The sequence below is a fragment of the Arachis hypogaea genome, chromosome 14, assembly GCF_003086295.3.
Source record: "Arachis hypogaea cultivar Tifrunner chromosome 14, arahy.Tifrunner.gnm2.J5K5, whole genome shotgun sequence".
Lineage (NCBI taxonomy): Eukaryota > Viridiplantae > Streptophyta > Magnoliopsida > Fabales > Fabaceae > Arachis > Arachis hypogaea.
In genome coordinates this window covers 44,535,341-44,555,742 of record NC_092049.1, presented here as the reverse complement: position 1 = coordinate 44,555,742, position 20,402 = coordinate 44,535,341, and the positions used below count along the sequence as shown (strand labels likewise).

The window sequence follows — 20,402 nt, the reverse complement described above, 5'->3', positions numbered from 1 at the left end:
AGCTAAAGTTATAGCTATTTGAGTGCGAAGAAGTCAGGCTGGACAGCTTAGCAATTTCTCCAACTTCTTGTATTCCTTCCACTTTTGCATGCTTCCTTTCCATCCTCTGAGCCATTCCTGCCCTGTAATCTCTGAAATCACTTAACACACATATCAAGGCATCTAATGGTAATAAGAGAGGATTAAACATAGGAAACTTAAGGCCAAAGAAGTATGTTTTCAATCAAAGTACATAATTAGGAAGGCAAATGTAAAACCATGCAAATAGTATGAATAAGTGGGTAAAGAGTTGATAAAAACCACTCAATTGAGCACAAGATAAATCATAAAATAGTGGTTTATCAACCACCTCACTATACACCACCATACCCTTACCAAGAAGAACCACTTCCCTATTATGAACCCTTTCTCCAAGACAATGAACCCTCTTACCCACCCCAATCCTCAATGGATGAAATCCTTAGCCTTATACTTCAAGGGCAAGGAGAAATACAAAGGGAGACACTAGAATTTGTCACTATCTTGACCAAGGTACTAAGCATTTTAGCCTCCCAATGCTTGAGCACTCAAATCTCCCATGGCCACATGTGGAGAATTAATTGAAAAGCATAGCATGAAGGAGCGATGGAAAACTCCGGTGGAAAATGAGGGATGTTATTTTGTGTTAGAACAATTGGAAAAGCCTATGATCATTGAAGAAGAGAAAGAAGTGGTTGAAGACTTAGGAGATGCGGAACCTCCTTGGGAACCTAGAGTTGAAGAGAACCTCTCTAAGAAGATTGAATTTGATGTTGAGGAGGAAAGTGCACAACCTCCAAAACAACTATTGAATGAAGACATGGAAGGAATGAAGCAAGAATTGAGTTCCCTTGGTGATGAAGACCATGCATCCAATCTTCTTGGTAGTGAATCCTTTGAATTTGAAGAACCTTCTCCCAATGAGATAGAAAGCAATATGGAGGTAGATTTCTCTCAACCTCCCATTTATGATTTGAGTGATGGAGAAGAGTTGGATAAAAATGATGAACAAAGGATTGAAAGTGAAGAAGTTTGTGAAGAGGTGGAGGTAACCAAGGAAGAACACAAGGGAGTAAAGCTTGCTAGCACATTTGAGATACCTCTCCCCAAGCCACCACCATCCATTCTTTCATTCAAGTGGGTAAATTCCTTATACTCAAGCTTTATTATTCCCCTTGAATATGGTTTGCTTGAGACGGATGGTCAACTTAGATATATTTGTGGCTCTAAGAGCAAAAGGGAGATGGCTAGTGGTTGGAAATATCATTCTAGGTTCATGATGCCCACACGTTCAAAGCTTAATTGCAACGGTTGGTGTAGAACTAGATTGTTTGGGTCTAGTATGTTATTTGGTTGCTTAAATGAGAATTCCAAAACTATGGCACCCACATGGATCAATGAGAATCAACTTCAAGACGGGTGTGAAAATAAAGTGTGGGATCCCAGATTACAAGAAGAGGACCAACTTTGGGAGCCCCAAGCTTGTGAAGAACCCCATCAACACTTGGTGCAACAAATAAAAAATCTTGGGGCATATTGGAGAACCAAGCATTGGTGGGAGTTCCAAGAAGAATTCAAGCACAAGCCACCTTGAGAGGAGCTCCCCATAAGTCCAACTTAAGGACAATAAATAAAAGTGCTAGGTGGGAGACATCCCACCATGGTACACTCTTTCCACTCTCTTGTAGCTTTTATTAATAAGTGATTTGAGTTGCCATTGTAGGTAGTTTTCCTCTTCATGTAGTTTTGTCTTAATATCTTGGTTGTTAGTTGCTTAAAGTGCAAGTTATGTTTGTTTGCACTTGAAATTTTTTGTTAATTTTGCATTGCAGTTGATCTTGAGTTGTAGGTAGTGTTAGGGAGATTTTTAGCTGTTTATAGTATTTTTGAAAAAAACAAGAAAGAAGAGTCAAGGACGCGTACGCACGCTGTGCGCGTGCGCGTCCATACGCATTATTCAGGCCCATACTTTTTCCAGAGAGTTGGGCCAATCTCGCGCAATAGCTGGGCCAATTCCACAACTGCGTGTACGCATGCGCGCAATGTGCGCTTACGCGTTGATGTCCTTATTTTGCATATGCGCGCGCCCGTGCACATGCCGCGTGCGCGCCGATTCGCTAAAGTGGTTCCCAGGCCAATGACCCGAGAGTTGTGCCAGCTCTAGGCCAACATTAAGCGTTTGGCCCAACCTCACCCACGCGTGACCGCACTTGGCGCGTACGCGCCCTTCGGCCAATATGCACATCGGCACGTTAGCCTGCATGACGCGTCCGCGCTGGTAAAAAAAAGAGTTTTTTTCCCCTCTTCCATTTTCTTTTGTTTATTGCATTCGTATTCTTTTATTCTTTACATTTTCATTTTGTTTTTATAGCCTATTTTTTTACTTTATTTTTTTCCGAGTTTCTTATTTTAATAATGGTGTTGCATCTCCCTACTCAATTGTTGAGAATTTCTTGCATTATTTTGGTGCCTCTTGACTTGTTTGATATTATTGGGTGATGAAACTTTTAAATCAATGCTTCATCTTGTATGACTCTTGTATCCCTTGTGCATTGATATGAGCTCATATTATTTTTCAAGACCCACTCTTTCTTATTTGAACTTGATGCTCAATGTGCTCTTCATGCTTTGACTTTACTCTTGCATCAAGTATTAGTTAATATGCCATTAGCTTATATTGCTTTCTCACTTACATGCGTAGCTAACATGTAGTGAGAACCATACTCTTATTTGGCATTAGCCCCCACCTATGCTCTATTTGGTTTGATATCTTTGTTGTAGGTTTAATTTTCTTTCTTTTTCTCTCCTTTTAGGTTGGCCACCAAGAAAGGAGGAAAAGGAAAAGCTTTTAAATGGGGAAATAAACAAGTCATCTGCACAATCTTTGGACGGAGCTCATCAATTGTAGCAACCCATCCACCTTACTCTTCTTTGCATGCACCGAGGACGGTGCAATCTTCAAGTGTGGGGAGGTCGTTCGACCGATCTCCATGGGTAACAATTTCCTTTTCAACACAAATTTTTTTATTTTCTTCGTTAGATGGTTGTTGCATTACATGATAGGTTGCATGTTAGTTAGAATTTGTACATATTTTTACCATTTCTTTTCTATTAGGACTACTTGGTTAGGGTGATGATTTCTTTTCCAAGAAATTATTTTTAGGGCAACCTACCAATTTAAAAACTTTTTATTGAACTTGCTTGAAAGAATTTATTTTGGAACATAGTTTTTGAGCTAAGAACACAAGCTCGTGAGATTTGAGCCCAATGGTGTGGTTACATCTTATAACCACTTATTTTTTCTTCTTGTTTGCATTGTTCTCCTCCTATGATTGTGATAGATTCTAGTTGGAGATCCAAGGGCCTTTCCTCTAAGGGAAGGAGACGGAGACGACCTATCAATCTTTGATTTGTTTGATTCTTTATGTCCATTATTTTGTGTATTCATGCATTTATATGATTGAGGCCATCATTTCATTTAGCTCACTTACCCAAATAACTTACCTTTTATCTTCCATTGTTAGCCACTTTGAGCCTATGCTTAACCCACTTATTCTCTAATTTTAGCACATTACAAGCCTTAAAGCGAAAAACAATAAAAGTCCTTATTTGGATCTTTGATTATCTTAGGCTAGTGTGTGTGTATCATTCAAGTGTAGGAATCTTGGGACATTGGGGAATAAAAGCGTAGTTTTGTATTTTTATTGAAATTATTGGGAATTGGATACATGCTCATGTATTGATAAAATGTATAGACCTTATGCATTGATGTTCTTGTATATAGTTTGAAAGGAAAATAAAAAAAACAATATGGAAAAGAAAAAATAGAAAAAGAAAGAAACAAAGAAAAAGAAAGAAATAAAAGGGGACAAAATGCCCCAAAGCAAAGCTCAATAAGGGTCAATGCATAAGTGTTGTGAAATAAAAAGGAGTACATGAGTATGTGAAAAAGAGATAAAAATGGGTAGTTAGGTTAGCTTTGAAATTTTATAGGATGTCATACGTTAGGTGGGAAGTTTAAGCTTATCAAAGATTCAAATTTCAAGCTCACTTAACCATATATGCATCCTACCTTGACCCTAGCCCTATTACAACCTATGAAAAGACCTCATGATACTTGTATGCATGCATTGAATAAATGTTGATTGTTAAAAGAAAAATAAATCTTGGAAAGCATGATTAGGGGAGAATTGAGAGAATCGACCCTACACACTTGAGCGACTAGAGTGCAAACACTTCCGGTGAGGGTTCGATGCTTAATTCCTTGATTCCTGGTTTCATGAGCATTCTTCTTGCAAGTCTACTTGAACTTCATTTTGATATTTAAATTGGTAGGATTCATGAGTCGTCATGGGACCTTAACCCTACTTGTGCATGTATGTCTTGGTGAATTGATTTATTTTTAACCAAGTAGGTAGAATCATTTTGCATTTAGTTGCATTCATATAGATAGATGCATATAGTTTAGGGTGCATTTAGTTAGACCTGATTGAATAAATGTTGATATCCTTTGCTTTCTCTTGGTTTAAGCATGAGGACGTGCTTGGTTTAAGTGTGGGGAGGTTGATAAACCCCATATTTAGGGTTTATCTTGTGTTAAATTTAGAGGGTTTTGTCATCCTTTCTCCCATTTATCCAATGAAATAGCATGATTTTGTAAATTCTCATTTAATTGTGCTTAAGAGTGAAAACATGCTTTTTAGGTCCTTAATTGTTTAATCTTGATTTACCTTTGATTCCATTAGATGCCTTGATATGTTTGTTAAGTGATTTCAGATTTAGGAGGCAAAGATTGGATTAAGAGAATGAAGGAAAAGCATGTAAAAATGGAGAACTCATGAAGAAATGAAGGAATCGCAAAAGCTGTCAAGCCGACCTCTTCGCACTTAAACGACCATAACTTGAGCTACAGAAGTCCAAATGATGCGGTTTTAGTTGCGTTAGAAAATTAACATTTGGGGCTTCGAAACGATATAAGATTCGCCATAGTTGCTACATGTATGGTGATGTGTATGTGCACTGCATGCACACGCATCGTTGCTGCCATATGATCCACTTAAAGCAATACGTGGCCAGCGAATTCTAAAGCCTTGTGGGCCCAATCCAACTCATTTTTGATGCTATTTAAGCCAAAGATTGAAGGGGAATCAACACAATTTACATACTTTCACACATTAGTTTAGTTTAGAGTAGTTTTAGAGAGAGAAGCTCTCACTTCTCTCTATGATTAGAATTAGAATTAGGTTTAGTTCAATAATCTAGATCTAGGTTTCAATCCATGCTTTCTTCTTCTTCTTCTTATGAATTCTTTGTTGTTTCATTTATGATTCCTCTATTCTTTTGTTGTAATTTCCTTTATGTTGTTTCTAAGCTTTATTGTAGATCTACTCTTGTTCCTTCTATTTTCTTCCTATTCAATTTGAGGTAATTCATAATAATTGTGTTTCTTTCAATTGATGTTATTAATTCCTTGCAATAAGTAGTTGTTAGATTTCATTGTTGTTATCAATTTACTTTACTTTTCTTTTATGCCTTCCAAGTGTTTGATGAAATGCTTGGTTGGATTTTAGTGTAGATTTTGTTCCTCTTGGCTTTGGTAGAGTAATTAGTGATGCTTGAGTTATCTAATTCCTTTGTTGATTGATAATTAGAAGTTGCTAATTGATTTGGATACCACTAAAGCTAGTCTTTCCCTTGGGAGTTGGCTAGGACTTGTGGAATCAAGTTAATTCATCCACTTGACTTTTCTCCATGGTTAGAGGTTAACTAAGAGGTAGCAATGGATAATAGTGGTCACAATTGAGGAGGATAACTAGGATGGGACTTCTAGTTCTCATTCCTTGCCAAGAGCTTTGTTAGTTGTTAGTTTATTTTCACTGCCATTTACATTTCTTGCCTATTATTCCGAAAACCCCAAACAATACCTCATAACCAATAACAAGAACATTTTTTTTCAAATCCTAGGGAGAACGACCCGAGGTTCAATACTTCGGTTTATAAATTTAGGGATTTGTTACTTGTGACAAACAATCTTTTGTATGAAAGGACTATTGTTGGTTTAGAAACTATATTGCAACGAGTTTTCATTTGTGAAACTCTAAACCGTCAAAAGTCCAATCATCAACACTACTACCTTAGTACCAAGTAAATAGGCTCAGAATTTATCCAGAGCAAAAACAATAGCTAGAAGCTCTTTTTCAGTAGTAGTGTAATTAGATTGAGCAGCATCTAAAGTCTTAGATGCATAAGTAATTACAAAAGGATCCTTACCTTTGCGCTGAGCCAACGCCGTTCCTACTGCATGGTTGGAAGCATCACACATAATTTCAAATGGCTGGCTCCAGTCTGGTCCTCTCACAATTGGAGCTTGAGTTAGGGCGATCTTCAGCTTATCAAATGCCTGCATACAGTCCTTACTAAATTCAAACTCAATATCTTTCTGCAGCAATCTGGATAAAGGCAATGCTACCTTGCTGATGTCCTTAATGAATCTCCTGTAAAAACCTGCGTGGCCAAGGAACGAACGGACTTCCCTCACGGAGGAGGGGTAAGGTAAACTAGAAATGACATCCACCTTTGCTGGATCTACAGAAATACCAGTATTAGACATAATGTGTCCTAGTACAATTCCTTGTTTTACCATAAAGTGACATTTCTCAAAATTTAACACAAGGTTTGTACTAATACACCTGTCTAATACTCTAGATAAACTATCCAAGCAAAGGCTAAATGAATCACCATATATGCTAAAATCATCCATAAAAACTTCCATACAGTTCTCAATAAGATCTGAAAAGATACTCATCATACATCTTTGGAAAGTAGCAGGTGCATTACACAAGCCAAAAGGCATTCTTTTATAAGCGTACGTTCCAAAGGGACACGTAAAAGTGGTATTCTCCTGATCTTCAGGAGCTATATGAATTTGAAAATATCCTGTATAATAATCTAAAAAACAATAATGAGATTTACCTGACAGGCGATCAAGCATCTGATGAATAAATGGCAAGGGGTAATGATCCTTGCGAGTAGCTTGGTTGAGACGGCTATAGTCAACGCAAACTCTCCATGAATTCTGCACTCTAGTTGTCAGGAGCTCTCCGTACTCATTCTTTATTGTTGTGACTCCAGACTTCTTGGGCACTACTTGTACTAGGCTGACCCATTCACTGTCTGAGATGGGGTAAATGATATCTGCTTCAAGTAGCCTACTCACTTCCTTCTTGACAACTTCTAAGATGGTGGGATTCAATCTTCTTTGAGGCTGGCGGATAGACTTTGCTCCCTCTTCTAAGAATATTCTGTGCTCACAAACTTGGGGGCTTATGCCTACTATATCCGCCAAGCTCCATCTGATTGCTTTCTTATGTTTTCTCAGCACACTGAGCAGTTGTTCCTCTTGTTGAGAGGTAAGTTCCCTTGTAATGATAACTGGGAATTTCTGATTATCCTCAAGGTAAGCATACTTGAGGTGTGGAGGAGGGGCTTTAATTCCGATTTCTTCTCATGGCTAGGCTCTGGATCATCTGGGACTGGTGATAATGGCAAGGGGTCTTCATTATTTTCAGAAAGTGTCCCCACACTTGGGCCTTGCTCCATGTGCTTCTCTTCCATTTCTTCTTGGTGAACTTCAGCTACAGTTTCATCAATAATGTTGCACTGGAAGATAGAATAATCTTTCAGAGGATGCTTCATAGCTTCATTTAAACTAAAACTCACTGTTCTGCCATCTATCTCAAAGGAGTAAGTTCCTGAGAATGCGTCAAGCTTGAACTTTGAAGTCTTCAGGAATGGTCTTCCAAGCAGGATTGATGATGGTCTTCCTGAGTCATTAGGGGGCATTTCCAGGATATAGAAGTCAATGGGAAATGTGAGCCCCTTAATGCTCAATAATACATCTTCAGCAATTCCAACTACTGTAATAATGCTTTTATTTGCTAACACAAAATGAGCTGCCGACCTTTTTAAGGGAGGGAGCCTCAAAGTATCATATATAGAGAAAGACATTATACTAACACACACTCCTAGATCACACATGCAGTCAGAAAATATTACACCTCCAATGGCACAGTTGACCATACATGGACCTGGATCACTACATTTTTCAGGTATACCTCCCATTAAAGCAGATGTAGAACTACCTAAAGGAATAGTTTCTAATTCATTAATTTTGTCTTTATGTATGCACAAATCCCTTAGAAACTTTGCATATTTAGGTACTCACTGAATAACATAAAAAAGGGAAACAGTTACCTCAACCTTTTTGAATATCTCTACCATTTTGGAATCAAGTTCCATCTGCTTTCTGGGCTTCCTTGCGAGGTGTGGAAATGGGATACGGATGGCGTTACTTGTAGCTTCTGCATCCCTTGGTGCTTCAATCTGTGGTTGAGCTGCTTCTTCTTCAACTATAGTTTGTACGTTCTCTCCCTCTTCAGCATCTTCCACTTCCACTACATCCTCAGTTGGGATGTGTTCTGGTGAGCTTGGCTCCTCATGGTTCCCCTCTTGCAGTGTGGTTCTGGACCTTAAAGTGATGGCATTATTTCTACCTTTGGGATTAGGTAGAGGTTGAGAAGGAATTCCACTGGAGCTTGAAGGTTGATTGGTGGAATTAGGTGATGAATCTAACCGGGAGACGAGAGCTTGTAAAGTGGCAGTCAGACCATTTAAAGTAGAGTTCAGCTGCGTCTGCATGTCTTGCTGCCCTTGTGAAAGAGAACGGAGCCTCTCGTCATTTGATGAGGAATTGGAGTAAGTGATTTGAGGAACCTGCTGTTGGTTGTGCTGAGGTCCTTGGGGCTGTCTTAGGTGGGGTACTCTATAAGGTTGGTTCTGATTCTGCTGTCTGTTGTTATAATTGTTATTCCACCTCTGGTTTCCATTGTGTCTCTGCCTCCTCTGTTATAGTTGTTCCTCCAACCTTGGTTGGAGTTGTCTTGCCATCCTTGCATATAGTTTCCACCTTGGTTGTAGTTGCCACCTTGTTGATTGTATCCTTGATTTGGGCGGTCATAGAAGGTATGAGTGGCTGCCACAGTGTTGTCTTCCTGTTGGAGCTGCAGACATTCATCAGTATAATGACTATAATCAGCACAGATCCCGCATACTCTTTGTGAAACCAACTGTTGGCTTTGCTGTGGTGGGGGAGGCTGAGCTTTATGTGTTTGTTGTTGATTTAACTACATCTATTTCAGTAGGAAGGTCATTTCACATATACTCTGGGTAAGAGCGATAGTTTCAACGCTAGAGGAGATCTCTGCAATAGCTTTTGTGTGGCTGCACCTCGGCCTGTGATTCCTAGTGGACTCAGCTAAGTCGCTAATCAGTTGCCATGCTTCATCTGCGGTCCTGTACTTTTTCAGGGAACCATTACTAGCACCATCCAATGTTGTCTTATCTTGGGGGTTCATGCTTTGAGTGAAGTAGCTGATCAATACCAGTCTATCAATCATGTCATGAGGGCATGCGTCCAGTAGATTGTTGAAGCGCTCCCAATATTCATAGAGAGTCTCAGATTTGCCCTGAATAATCTTTGAAATCTCTTTCCTCAATCTATCAGTAACTTCAGCTGGAAAGTATTTTTCCAAAAATTCTCTTCTAAGCGTATCCCAGTTAGTAACAGTCGCTTCAGGTTGGGTGTAGTACCATTCCCTCGCTTTTCCCTCAAGAGAAAACGGGAAAATGGTTAACAGAATAGAGGTTTCATCTGCATCACGATGCCTAACAGTAGAACAGGCTATCTGGAAATTCCTAGGTGCTTAATAGGCTCTTGAGCAGGTAAGCCATGAAACTTGGGCATCAAGTTGATTAGTGCAGTCTTCAGTTCAAAGACTGTAGCCAGATTTGGATGACGCACTTGATACGGTTGCAGGGTAAAATCTGGGGCTCCAGCTTCTTGGAGAGTAATCCTCCTAGGTGTTGCCATGTTACCTGCACGTGAATCAACTGAATCAGTAGTAAAGGAGCTTGTCTTGCTCCCAGATGGCGGTTCAGATTCGCTCTCAGATGAGACTGGTGAATCGATAACAATCACTTCACCACCCTCAGAGGCTAACTGACGTCAAACTCGCCTAATACGTGAAAGAGTTCTTTCAATTTCAGGATCAAAAGTGGCTAAGCTCGGATCAGGCAAAATAAAAATAAAAACATGTACACTAATTAATAATCTAGCACAGTATTGTAACTCCCTGGCAACGGCGCCAAAAATTGATGGTGGCGAAAATTGACCAGTTAAGAAATTAATAAACGAAATGCGTTGCAAGTACAGTTCTCAACCAGCTAAGATTTGCCTTCTCAATTTAAAAGGGGTTGTCACAAAAAAATTAGAATCAAAATTACTGGGAGTATGAGTCCCAGGTCGTCTCCCAACGAGTTGCAGGAAAGAGTGCTAATTTATTAATTAGAAATTTTCCAGAAGGTTTGAGTTGGATAATGAGTAATTAAAATAATTGTAAATTAAAGCAATAAAACTAAGAATTATTATTAATATAAAAATCCTTGACTGGGGAATTGATTAATTGGAAGTTCTATCCTTGTTGGAATCTTCTCAAGTGTAATGTAAAGCGATTGTTGTTTTCACTTAGTTAACCCTTACTGAGTAAAGGAAAGTCAAGTGATTGGACTGATTCTTATCCGCAGATCCTAGTTCTTTCCCTTGGGAAGGTCTAGCATTAGTAGATATAGAATTAGCCAACAATTGTTCAATTTAACTAAGCACTTGAGCATTCCAACTCAAGTGTCTCCTCTTAATCAACCCCCATGTCAAGTAGAAAATCTACTCCATTGACATAGAATTAATATTCATAAAAATATAAGAGGACATATTTGAATAAAATAAAATAAAATAGAGATTCAAAATTAATTAAAAGTAAAAACAATTCTATATATTAATAAATCCAAAATGCAACATACTTATTTGAATAGGGTCAATGATCAAAAGAGTAAAGGAATAAGGAAACAAACTAAAGTAGTGTCTTCAACGGAGGTAATGACTCTTCAGTATCCAAAATCCAAAGCAAAAGCATAAACTACCAATGTAACGCTAATCTCGATTCAGATCTAAAACTAAAAATAATCCTAATATCGATGTATCTGAATGTGTGTGGATGCGTGTTGAGTCTCTGTACTTTCCATAGCTTTAAATTGTGTTTCTGGGCCAAAACCTCGGTCAAAACGCGGCCCGAAATCGCCCCCAGCATATTCTGTTATTTTTTCAGATTGCGCAGGTCACGCGTACGCGTCGTCCACGCGTTCGCGTCAATCAGCGATTTTCCTTGTCACGCATTCGTGTCGTCCACGCATTCGCGTCATTCATGCAGACTTCAATCCATGTGTTTGCATCAGGCACGCGTTTGCGTCGCTGTGATTTCTTCATTTCGTGCGCTCGCGTGAGCCATGCGCTCGCGTCAGTGTTCGCTGGTCATCTCCTTAGTTTCTTGTGTTCCTTCCATTTTTGCAGGTTTCCTCTCCATTCTCTAAGCCATTCCTACCCTATGAAGCCTAAAACAATTAACACATGGATCACGACATAGAATGGTATAAAGGAGAATTAAAATACATAATTAAAAAATTTCTAGGAAGCAAGTTTTCAATCATGGAACAATTTTGACGAACTGACTTTTGCTAGTAGAGAAATTCACAAAATTAATCGCGTTGTAAGTATAGTTTCTAAACAACAGAAAATCCTTTCGTACAAAAAATTGGTTGTCACAAGTAACAAAACCCAATAAAATTTATAACCGAAGTATTTAAACCTTGGGTCGTATCTCAAGGAATTGCAGGGAGGTGTGTTTATTATTGGTTATGGAAAAAGGTATGTTTTGGGTTTTTTGAAATAGAGAACAAGTAATTTAAATGGCAAGAAAAATAAATTAATAATTATAAAGAATCTCTTGGCAAGGTATGAGAACTGGAAATCCTATCCTAGTTATCCTTATCAGGTGTGATGAGAATTGGATTTTGCTCCCACTTAGTTAACCCTTACTAAATAAATGAAAGTCAAGTGGACTAATTAATTTGATCCTCAAGTCCTAGTCAACTCCTATGGAAAGACTAGCTTTAGAGCGATCCAAATCAATCAGCAATCCCAATTTCCAATCAACTGCTGAGTTTGACAACTCAAGTGTTACCAATTACTTAACCAAAGCAAAAGGGAGAAAATCTACTCGAATAAAAATGCCTTCAGATTGGAAGCAGCAGTAACATAAATAAAAGAAAGAAATCTTAAATCTAAAATACCTCGAATTGTATTGAATCAAATTAAACATAGGAATCCATAAACCAATTTGGGAAAATAAACAAACTAAAGTAATAGAATAAATAAAAGTAGAAGAGAACATAAATTAAAGGAACATTGAACCTGGATTGAAGAAACAACCATAAACTGAGAGGAATCTTAATCCTAAAAATCTAAATCCTAAATCCTAAATCCTAAGAGAGAGGAGAGAGCCTCTCTCTCTAAAAGCTACATCTAAACCTAAAATTATGAATAATGAAGTTGTGTATATTGTATGAATGAATGGATTGATTCCCCCACTTTATAACCTCTAATCTATGTTTTCTGGGCCAAAAAATGGGTCAAAAACAGTGATGCCAGGGCATTTTGGCCAGTTTCACCGACCTTTTCTTTACTGTTTTTAAGGTAGTTTCATGCATTTTCTTAGGAAATAAGCTAGTTTTGGGTGGATATTCACTTACATCTTGATTCAAGCAAACATTGTGAATTTTATATGATTTCATCAGGATTTTGCATGAATTATATGATAAATTGGATGATGCATGATCCATGATTAAGAGCAAGACTTTGATGCATTTTGTTTGATTGATTTCAGGCCAAAAGAAGAAGAGAAGAGCTACGCTAGTGGCTACGTTAGTTACACTAACGTGGGCACTAACGTGGAAGGAAGGAAAGCCACAACGTTAGTGAAAAAAGTTAGTGGCATTAACTTTGAAGAAAGGAAATGGAGCCAACGTTAGTGACACTTAACATTATCACTAACGTTAGACCAAGCTCATAAGTGGCCACGTTAGAGTCCACGTTAACTTAGTTAACGTGGCCTCTAACGTTAAAAGGGGGAAGGAAGCCAACGTTAGTGACATTCAACATTGTCACTAACGTTGGCCTAAGTGAAAAATGCAGCGTTAACTCCCACGTTAACTTGGTTAACGTGGGAGCCAACGTAAGAGGCAAGGGTGGTTGACAACGTTAGTGACACCCAACATTGTGACTAACGTTGAAAGCAACCACACAACCCCCAAGGAAGCCACGTTAACTTCCACGTTAACTTAGTTAACGTGGAAGCTAACGTGGATGAAAGAAGGTGATGGCCAACGTTAGTGACACTCAACATTATCACTAACGTTGGAAGGAGCCACACAAGCCACAATGAGCCACGTTAACTCCCACATTAACTTAGTTAACGTGGCAAAAGTTCCACCATGCCAGCAACCATGTCCACTTCAAAGGAGCATAACTTGAGCTACAGAGGTCCAATTGAGATGATTCTAGTTGTGTTAGAAAGCTGACATTCAGAGCTTTCCAACGATATATAATACTCTATAGTGGGCATGAAATTGGAGCACAAACAAGAGGCATCTTTTAAGCCCCAAAAACACTAACTGGGCAACAAGTGCAACGTTAGCCTCAATAACTTTAGCACTAACGCCACACTTGTAGCGTTAGTGTGGCTAACTTTAGCACTAACTTTAGCACCTGGACCTCAACTTAACTCACTTCTCTCTCAAGTCCACTTCAAAGCTCAAGCAAGCAAGCCCACAATTGTCAACCAATCAAGGCCACAAGAAGCATCTAGAATAGGAATTTTCATTTAAGTGTAATTTGCTTTTAATTTCATTTTGTAATTTAGGAGAGCCTATATAAAGGCCTTAGTTTTTACATTTCAAGTAATCCTGGAATGGAGGGGTCTTCGGACTCTCTCCCCTTCACACACTCATTTTCATGAGCTATGAACAACTAAACCCCTTTCATTGGGTTAGGGAGCTCTGTTGTAATTTGATGGATCAATACTAATTTTCATTGTTCTTCTTCTATCTTTCCTCTTGATTTTACTTGAAAGCTTTCGATCTTCATCCAATTGAGTAGTTATCTTGGAAGAGAAGCTATTCAAACTTGGATCTCTTTTGAACCCTGGAAGAGGAATGAAGAGATCAAGCTAGAAATGCTTTCTCATGCTGGACCAAATTGGGTTTGGATGGGTATGTGACTGTAACCCTCTCAATACTTGATTTGGGAAATGCATGTGGTATAATCAGTGACCATACTTCATCTCTTCTCATGAGCAATTGACCAAGGAATTGGCTATTGATCAAGATTTGAGAGATTGAATTGCAAGGGATTGTAATTCAATCACTTAAGATTGCCAAGGAGATCAATGAGTGCATTGATTGAGGAAGAGATGAAAATGAACTTGATCCGGAGAATTGCAACATCTCCTAAGCCCAATGAATTCCCCATCTCTAATCTTACCCATTCTCTTTAATTTCTGCGATTTACTTTTATGAGCAAATCCCCCATTCCCATTTACAATTCTGCAATTTATTTTCAGTCATTTACTTCCAGTCCTTTAATTCTAGCATTTACTTTTCTGTTATTTACATTCCCGCCATTTTATTTTCTGCAACTCTCAACCCAAATTCTGGATTCGCTCAACTAGAACATTCTTCTAATTAAAGTTGCTTGATCAATCAATCCCTGTGGGATTCGACCTCACTCTATTGTGAGTTTTTACTTGACGACAACTTTGGTACACTTGCCGAAGGGAGATTTGTTGAGAGACAAGTTTTCCACGCATCAAGTTTATGGCGCCGTTGCCGGGGATTGATTGTGCATCAACAATGATTAGATTGGAAGATCACTAGATTGAGAATTTTATTTTGTGTATTTCATTTTCTGTTTGATTGATTTGCTTTTTGTTTTAGTTAAACTTCTTCCCTTCTCCATCTACTCTTTTGTTTTTCTTTGTTATTTTCAATTCTATTTGCTAACCCACAAACTGTTTGTGATATTGCCTCACTAGGAATTTCCTCATCTGTGACAATGGAGATTCCAATTTCTTTTGGTGATTATTGTTTGAGACAGAGTTTTCTGCAGGAAAGACAGGAGCATCCATCTTTTAGTCAATCAAATTTCATGGGAAACTCTCCACCACTACAGAATGATTCACTTTACTATGCTCATGGTGGGTGGGAGTGTCAAGAACATGAAATGGGGTGCTTCCCAGGGTCACAAAATGGTCCATATTTTGATGACTTTGATCACTACTCAAGCTGTGCCTGGGAAGATCATAATCAAAGAGATTTTACTCATTCACACCCCATTCATCAAGAGCCATCACCTCTCAATTATACAACCTCACCTCCAAGTTTTACATGCCTAAATTCTTCATCATTTGAGTATGCCTCAGCACAAAAGTCTATCCCAAATCCATACAATTCATTTCACCATCCACAAAACTCAATCCACTACCCACAAGAGTCATACCACTTTCAGAACACACAACCACAAAACAACCGATTCCATTCACAAGCCAACCCCGCCCAACCATTACAACCTACTCAACCACCTTTAGATAGACTTGCTAGGATGGAACTCTTCATTGAAGAGCTCAGAAAAAGTAGAATAGAGGAGAGACTCACTAGGATAGAACTCCTCCTTGAAAAGATGAAAGAGACAATCGAAGAGGAGAAAATAGCAGAAAAGGACCATGAAGAAAAATTGAGACAGAATGCACAACTCTATTCTGAAGAACAATTCATTGAAGAGCTAAGATCACAAAGAGAGATCACTTCACTCTCTCCAGAAACAGAGGAGTTCATTCAAAGGTCAAGAACAATGGAGGAAGTCAATCAAGGGAACCCACACTCCAATGACACAGAGAGTTGCATAGAGGGTGAGTTCATTGAATCACCAATTCAAGAAGCTCTTGATGAAGAGGATGCTCCAACCATCATACAACACCCAAGTCCTGAAATCAAGGTGGTGAAGGCAATCAACATGAACACTAAAAAAGGGTTGGTGACCAAGAAAAGAAGGACAATTTCCATGAAGAAGAAAACGTCAACCAAGGGCTATCCCACCCCTACCCCAACAAGCAAGTTTACACAAGCTAACAACAAAAGAATGCTTGCGGAGGAGAGGCACTCAAAACAAGGGGCATTAACTGGCTCCTCTTTTCTCTTGAGGTCATTCCTCTTAACAAACTGGAAGAAGAGGAAGAAATTCATGAACAACATGTCAAGCTAATGACACTAAAAGAGCGCTTGTTGGGAGGCAACCCAACCGTAGGTAACATTTCCTTGCTCTGCTTAGTTTACTTTCAATAATTTGGCATATGATTGCATTCTAAGTTTGGTGTTGCTATGCAACAATTTGATTTTCAATCTTCATTGGGTACTTGCAACATTCTAAATTGATAGTAGCACACTAAGTTTGGTGTTACCACTTAACTTTCATGCAAGTACCATGCCAACACCACTTATTAATGCAGTCAAAATGTCTCTGTTTGTATCTCTTGTGTCTTTATTGTATCCTTAACCTTGCTTGCTGAAACACATGCATCCTCACACCTCATTCTAAGACATTCATGATCCATCATGGACCCCATCACCACTGTTTTAATTGTTGCTTGAGTATAAGCAATCATTCTATGTCTGGTATGGGAAGGGAAAGAATAGGAGGAAAAGGGCAACAACAATGAAGATAAAATACAAGGTGGTAAAGTTCCTTTCTCCTCTTACTTATTTTCAGTACATTCAATTGCATGATTGTCTTCTAAGTTCTTTGTATGTATATGTGCTTTCTCCTTGTGAATAAACATGTCAATTCTGTCTTTTAAACTTTTTATTGATTAAGGCTGTGTTTTCTAGTCTAAATGTCATTACTGCATCCTTACTTTGTTTACTTGTATGCTTGTCCCTTTTGAATCAAATGAAAAGAGAATGAATGTTTTATAAAAGACCAGAGTAGAGTTCATACTATGGAGTAAGTTTATGAGTTTATGGTGTGGTCATAAGTTAGCTAAGTTGGTTCAACCATAAGGTGGGAGGACAACTATTTGTCATGAATACTATGCTTGAGACACACCCCATGAGACTAGCTAAATAAGAAGATCCTAATAAGAAAAAGGGAAAGAACAATCAAAGTTGAGGAATAAAAGAAAAAGAACAAGCAATAAGGCTAGGCACCAATGGTTTTTAATCTTGAGGCATGTATCTGTGGTGCTCCTATGTGAGGGATCTACTTGGATGAATAAGCTCTTAGGGGTGCCTTATCACTTGGTAACTTGGGTTAACTAATTCGGGATTATCAGCTGAAAGTCCACTATCAAGAGTAACCCTCAATACAGAGCATTTAGTAACCCGAAGAGGTGCTGGACACCAAGGTCTCAAGAAAAGAAAATAAATTAACTATGTGCCTGTGGTGTGTATGTATGGGGGAGAGACTTGAGCAAGTAAGTCCTTAGGGGTGCTTCAACACCTAGCAGCTTGAACCAACTGGTTCGGGAGTGTTGGCTGAAAGCTTATTTTAAAGAGTTGCCCCCTTACAGAGCACTTAGCTTAAGAACAAAAATAAGCCCTGAAATGACAACAAAAGGATCAATGAATAAAAGTCTCATGGGATGCAATCACAGTGAGTATTCTAGGACATGAGAAAGGTCTGAAAGCCAGGAATGAACCTAAGTTGCTATGCATAAAACCACCATAAAACCAGGGACATGACTTCCAGAAGAATGACTCATTTCCTTTGACATTCCATTCATCTTTCTCTTGTTCCAGTACTTGCTTAGGGACAAGCAAGCTTTAAGTTTGGTATTGTGATGCCAGGGCATTTTGGCCAGTTTCACTGACCTTTTCTTTACTATTTTTAAGGTAGTTTCATGCATTTTCTTAGGAAATAAGCTAGTTTTGGGTGGATATTCACTTACATCTTGATTCAAGCAAACATTGTGAATTTTATATGATTTCATCAGGATTTTTCATGAATTATATGATAAATTGGATGATGCATGATCCATGATTAAGAGCAAGACTTTGATGCATTTTGTTTGATTGATTTTAGGCCAAAAGAAGAAGAGAAGAGCTACGTTAGTGGCTACGTTAGTTACACTAACGTGGGCACTAACGTGGAAGGAAGGAAAGCCACAACGTTAGTGAAAAAAGTTAGTGGCATTAACTTTGAAGAAAGGAAATGGAGCCAACGTTAGTGACACTTAACATTATCACTAACGTTGGACCAAGCTCATAAGTGGCCACGTTAGAGTCCATGTTAACTTAGTTAACGTGGCCTCTAACGTTAAAAGGGGGAAGGAAGCCAACGTTAGTGACATTCAACATTGTCACTAACGTTGGCCTAAGTGCAAAATGCAACGTTAACTCCCACGTTAACTTGGTTAACGTGGGAGCCAACGTAAGAGGCAAGGGTGGTCGACAACGTTAGTGACACCCAACATTGTCACTAACGTTGAAAGCAACCACACAACCCCCAAGCAAGCCACGTTAACTTCCACGTTAACTTAGTTAACGTGGAAGCTAACGTGGATGAAAGAAGGTGATGGCCAACGTTAGTGACACTCAACATTGTCACTAACGTTGGAAGGAGCCACACAAGCCACAATGAGCCACGTTAACTCCCACGTTAACTTAGTTAACGTGGGCAAAAGTTCCACCATGCCAGCAACCATGTCCACTTCAAAGGAGCATAACTTGAGCTACAGAGGTCCAATTGAGATGATTCCAGTTGTGTTAGAAAGCTGACATTCAGAGCTTTCCAATGATATATAATACTCTTTTTCAAAACTACCTAACTAATTCTCTCTCTCTAATTTTCGAAAATCCCTTCCCCCTTTTTCAAATTTCTTTTTTTATTAACTGATTGTTTTAATTTTTAATTTAATTTGATTTCAATTTTAGTTTTCAAAATTTAACTTTAAATTTTATTTTTAATTTAATTAATTTTCGAAATTCCCTCTCTCTCATCTCCTTCTAATTATTTATTTATTTACTAACACTTCTCTTCATCTCAAAATTCGAACCCTCTCTTCCTCTTGGTGTTCGAATTTCTCTTCTTCTATTCTTCTATTCTTATACTCACATACAGGAATCTCTATACTGTGACATAGTAAATTCCATATTTTATTTTCTATTTTCTTCTTTTTCATATGAGCAGAAACAAGGATAAGAACATTCTTATTGAAGCTGATCCTGAACCTGAAAGGACTCTGAAGAGGAAGCTAAGGGAAGCCAAAGCACAACTCTCTGGAGAAAATCTGACAGAAATTTTAGAAAAAGAAGAAAACATGGCCGAAAATAATAACAATGCAAGGAAGATGCTTGGTGACTTTACTGCACCAAATTCCAATTTACATGGAAGAAGCATCTCAATCCCTGCCATTGGAGCAAACAATTTTGAGCTTAAACCTCAATTAGTTTCTCTGATGCAACGGAACTGCAAGTTTCATGGACTTCCATCTGAAGATCTTTTTCAATTCTTAACTGAATTCTTGCAGATCTGTGATACTGTTAAGACCAATGGGGTTGATCCCGAGGTCTATAGGCTTATGCTTTTCCCGTTTGTTGTAAGAGACAGAACTAGAGTATGGTTGGACTCTCAACCTAAAGACAGCCTGAACTCTTGGGATAAGCTGGTAACGGCTTTCTTAGCCAAGTTCTTTCCTCCTCAAAAGCTTAGTAAGCTTAGAGTGGATGTTCAAACCTTCAGACAGAAAGAAGGAGAATCCCTCTATGAAACTTGGGAGAGATACAAGGAACTGACCAAAAAGTGTCCTTCTGACATGCTTTCAGAATGGACCATCCTGGATATATTCTATGATGGTCTGTTTGAGTTATCAAAGATGTCACTGGACCATTCTGCAGGTGGATCCATCCACCTAAAGAAAACGCCTGCAGAAGCTCAAGGACTCATTGACATGGTTGCAAATAACCAGTTTATGTACACTTCTGAAAGGAATCTTGTGAATAATGGGACGCCTATGAGGAAGGGAGTTCTTGAAATTGATACTCTGAATGCCATATTGGCTCAGAATAAAATATTGACTCAGCAAGTCAATATGATCTCTCAGAGTCTGAGTGGATTGAAGGAATCATCCAACAGTACTAAAGAGGCATCTTCTAAAGAAGAAGCTTATGATCCTGAGAACCCTGCAATAGCAGAAGTGAATTACATGGGTGAATCCTATGGAAACACCTATAATCCCTCATGGAGAAATCATCCAAATTTCTCATGGAAGGATCAACAAAATCCTCAACAAGGCTTTAACAATGGTGGAAGCAACAGGTTTAGCAATAGCAAGCCTTTTCCATCATCCACTCAGCAAAAGACAGAGAGTCCTAAGCAGAATCCTTCT

At 38.6% G+C, this 20,402-nt stretch overlaps 2 non-coding genes across 2 annotated transcripts; one reads left to right on the top strand and one right to left on the bottom strand.

The window, feature by feature from the left end:
• The first annotated feature begins 9,471 nt into the window (after positions 1–9,471).
• Positions 9,472–9,575, top strand: LOC112745578 (small nucleolar RNA R71). The gene has a single exon (XR_003173498.1). It is a non-coding gene; the product is annotated as a small nucleolar RNA R71 (small nucleolar RNA).
• Positions 9,576–19,727: 10,152 nt separating this feature from the next.
• LOC112745502 (small nucleolar RNA R71) lies at positions 19,728–19,835 on the bottom strand. The gene has a single exon (XR_003173427.1). It is a non-coding gene; the product is annotated as a small nucleolar RNA R71 (small nucleolar RNA).
• Positions 19,836–20,402: the final 567 nt, after the last annotated feature.